Source organism: Coregonus lavaretus (assembly GCF_964263955.1).
Source record: "Coregonus lavaretus genome assembly, chromosome: 1".
NCBI lineage: Eukaryota > Metazoa > Chordata > Actinopteri > Salmoniformes > Salmonidae > Coregonus > Coregonus lavaretus.
This window is the reverse complement of record NC_139988.1, coordinates 22066863-22071321: the sequence shown is the minus strand read 5'-3', so window position 1 is coordinate 22071321 and position 4459 is coordinate 22066863. Positions and strand designations below refer to the sequence as shown.

Sequence of the window (4459 nt, the reverse complement as noted above, 5' to 3'; positions counted from 1 at the left end):
GAAGGACAAGTGGATACACAGGTTAATGTCAAGCCCGGCCTGTTTTTGTTTTCAAGTCTAATGGAATGTTAGCATTGAACACCACACATTGGCTGCTACTGTTGGTTGAATGATAGAACAGCTAATTCCATGTTAACATGTTATGTGATGCTTTTTTCTCCATTGTTTTTGATAGTAGGCCCCTCTGGTAGGCCTACATTATGATCAAATACCCATAGTAGCCTACTTGTAATTTAAGGTGGGTAGCCTCAGTGTTCACAGAATTTTCACAATGTTCAAGTTTACACTCAGCAGACCTGAAATTTACTTTGTGCCCAAACAAATTTGAGGGAACATTGGCAAGCATGCCTGTGGAATGCTTTCGACACCTTGTAGAGTCCATTCCCCAACAAAGGCTGTTCTGAGGGCAAAAGGGGGTGTGCAACTCAATATTAGGAAGGTGTTCCTAATATTTGGTATACCCAGTGTATAATATCGCTAAAGCAAGTTAACAGGCATGAGAGTACGACCCTGCCTTACACAGGAAGCGGCACAGGTCCTTATCCAGGCACTTGTCATCTCCCGTCTGGATTACTGCAACTCGCTGTTGGCTGGGCTCCCTGCCTGTGCCATTAAACCCCTACAACTCATCCAGAATGCCGCAGCCCGTCTGGTGTTCAACCTTCCCAAGTTCTCTCACGTCACCCCGCTCCTCCGCACACTCCACTGGCTTCCAGTTGAAGCTCGCATCTGCTACAAGACCATGGTGCTTGCCTACGGAGCTGTGAGGGGAACGGCACCTCCGTACCTTCGGGCTCTGATCAGTCCCTACACCCAAACGAGGGCACTGCGTTCATCCATCTCTGGCCTGCTGGCTCCCCTACCTCTGCGGAAGCATAGTTCCCGCTCAGCCCAGTCAAAACTGTTCGCTGCTCTGGCACCCCAATGGTGGAACAAGCTCCCTCACGACGCCAGGACAGCGGAGTCACTCACCACCTTCCGGAGACATTTGAAACCCCACCTCTTTAAGGAAGACCTGGGATAGGATAAAGTAATCCTTCTACCCTTCTCCTTCTACATCCGCACTGAGCTAAAGGGTAGAGCTGCCGCTTTCAAGGAGCGGGACTCTAACCCGGACACTTATAAGAAATCCCGCTATGCCCTCTGACGAACCATCAAACAGGCAAAGAGTCAATGCAGGACTAAGATTGAATCGTACTACACCGGCTCTGACGCTCGTCGGATGTGGCAGGGCTTGAAAACTATTACAGACTACAAAGGGAAACACAGCCGCGAGCTGCCCAGTGACACAATACTTCCAGACGAGCTAAACCACTTCTATGCTCGCTTCGAGGCAAGCAACACTGAAGCATGCATGAGAGCACCAGCTGTTCCGGATGACTATGTGATCACGCTCTCCGTAGCCGATGTGAGTAAGACTTTTAAGCAGGTCAACATTCACAAGGCCGCAGGGCCAGACGGATTACCAGGACGTGTACTCTGAGCATGTGCTGACCAACTGGCAAGTGTCTTCACTGACATTTTCAACATGTCCCTGACAGAGGGTCAGAGACCTGGCCGTGTGGTGCCAGGATAACAACCTCTCCCTCAACGTGACCAAGACAATGGAGATGATTGTGGACTACAGGAAAAAAAAGAGGACTGAGCACGCCCCCATTCTCATCGACAGGGCTGTAGTGGAACAGGTTGAGAGCTTTAAGTTCCTTGGTGTCCACATCACCAACAAACTATCATGGTCCAAACACACCAAGACAGTCATGAAGAGGGCACGACAAAGCCTATTCCCCCTCAGGAGACTGAAAAGATTTGGCATGGGTCCTCAGATCCTCAAAAAATTCTACAGCTGCACCATCGAGAGCATCCTGACTGGTTGCATCACCGCCTGGTATGGCAACTGCTTGGCCTCCGACCGCAAGGCACTACAGAGGGTAGTGCGTACGGCCCAGTACATCACTGGGGCCAAGCTTCCTGCCATCCAGGACCTCTATACCAGGCGGTGTCAGAGGAAGGCCCTCAAAATTGTCAACGACTCCAGCCACCCTAGTCATAGACTGTTCTCTCTGCTACCGCACGGCAAGCAGTACCGGAGTGCCAAGTCTAGGTCCAAAAGACTTCTCAACAGCTTCTACCCCCAAGCCATAAGACTCCTGAACAGCTAATCATGGCTACCCGGACTATTTGCACTGCCCCCCCACCCCCACCCCCCACCCCATATTTTTACGCTGCTGCTACTCTGTTAATTATTTATGCGTAGTCACTTTAACTCTACCCACATGTACATATTACTTCAACTACCTCAACTAGCCAGTGCCCCGCACTTTGACTCTGCACGGGTACCCCCCTGTATATATAGCCTCCCTACTGTTATTTTATTTTACTTCTGCTCTTTTTTTCTCAACACTTTTTTGTTGTTTTATTTTACTTTTTTATAAAAAATAAATGCACTGTTGGTTAAGGGCTGTAAGTAAGCATTTCACTGTAATGTCTGCAGCTGTTGTATTCGGCGCATGTGGCCAATCAAATTTGATTTGATTTGATGGAGGGTCTGAAGGCGGGCTCACTCCACTTCCCCGGCACAGCCGCCGCCACCAAAGGTGAGAGAGTAAAGGTCAGCCAGGTGGAACCTCCTTTCTATGAGCACAACAATGAGACGGACTGGAGGATCAACATCGACAAGGTGATTGGTCAGTGGTTCTCCGAGGAGGACCTGGACTTTGTGTCTTTGTACTTCGGTGAACCAGATACAACGGGACACAAGTATGGACCAGATTCCCCGGAGCGCAGGGAGATGGTCCGACAAGTGGACCGGACTGTGGGATACATCCGTGATGCCACCGGAATCACGGCCTCTCCGATCGGCTCAACATCATCATCACTGCTGATCACGGAATTACCACGATGCTCCGGAATGGCCTGGTCGACGAGATCATCCTGTCCGAGATTCCGGGATTTGACTTCCGGGATATCAAGTTCCAACTGGTGGATTATGGACCAACAGGAATGCTTCTTCCCAGAGAGGGAATGCTGGAGAAGGTGTACCAGGCCCTGAAAAGGGGCCACGCTCACCTGCACGTATATAGGAAACGAGGATATGCCTGGTAGGCTTCACTATAGTAACCACCCTCGCCTCCTGCCCCTGATTCTCTTCGCTGATCAAGGATACATTTTACATTTACATTTTAGTCATTTAGCAGACGCTCTTATCCAGAGCGACTTAAGGTTAGTGATTGCATACATTTTCATACTGGTGGTTACTATAGATACGTCATCAATGGGGTGAGTGTGCCGAAACAGTGTCCTAACAGTACTACATTGTTATTCTTTATTCACGCTGCTCAGGAGACGGGCATACATTTTCCTCATCAGGTCATGTGGTCAGAACAAACTCTCTTCATACCGTCTTGATGGCATGCATTGAAGTTCTGTTACCAAAAAGTTTGCAGTTTATAATTTATTTACAATGTGCAGAACAACATAGGATACTCAAAACGTGAATGCTACTTGGACAGAATTATAAACATTTCCTTTTCCCCATTACGTGGGTTTAACAATGGAATTATATTACTCTTTTAGACTTTTGGCTTCATAATAGAGAAAGATATTTTGATCACATGAAAGTGAGTCTTTATTTGTCATCAACTGTTAACAGTTTAATAATCAATGTTCAACAACACAAAGTTTAATTGTTGAGGAAATTAATTTACGCTTGACCAAGGACAGAATCATAAACTGTCTTTTTCTTACACCACATTGCTCAAGTTTACCCAAGGAATTATATGACCCTTATCTCATGTTGTTGAACCTTTGCCTTTATAGAGAAACGTGCTTTGAATATATCAGGACATCAATAAGATCTACCAAAATGCCTATCCCATGAAACAATCTGGCCAATGCTAGTTCTAAGCCTTGAACCCGTGCAGATTTACAGTACCAGTCAAAAGTTTGGACACACCTACTCATTAAATTAGTTATTTAGCAGATGCTCTTATCCAGAGCAACTTATAGGAGCAATTAGTGTTAAGTGCCTTCCTAAGGGCACATCAACAGATTTTTCACCTAGTCGGCTCGGGGATTAGAACCAGTGCCCTTTCGGTTACTGGTACAACGCTCTTAACCACTAAGCTACCTGCCGCCCCAATTCCAGGGTTTTTCTTTATTTTTACTATTTCTACATTGTAGAATAATAGTGAAGAAATCAAAACTATGAAATAACACATATGGAATCATGTAGTAACCAAAAAAGTGTTAAACAAATCAAAATATATTTTATATTTGAGATTCTTCAAATAGCCACCGTTTGCCTTGATGACTGCTTTGCACACTCTTGGCATTCTCTCAACCAGCTTCATGAGGTAGTCACCTGGAATGCATTTCAATAAACAGGTGTGCCATCTTAAAAGTTAATCTGTGGAATTTATTTCCTTCTTAATGCGTTTGAGCCAATCAGTTGTGTTGTGAC

General features: G+C 46.2%; 1 pseudogene across 1 annotated transcript; it reads left to right on the top strand.

The window, feature by feature from the left end:
• The first annotated feature begins 2536 nt into the window (after positions 1-2536).
• On the top strand, positions 2537-3589 carry LOC311125178 (ectonucleotide pyrophosphatase/phosphodiesterase family member 7-like; annotated as a pseudogene). The gene is made up of 2 exons: positions 2537-3219; positions 3574-3589. The product of its transcript is annotated as an ectonucleotide pyrophosphatase/phosphodiesterase family member 7-like (transcript).
• The last annotated feature ends 870 nt before the right edge of the window (positions 3590-4459 follow it).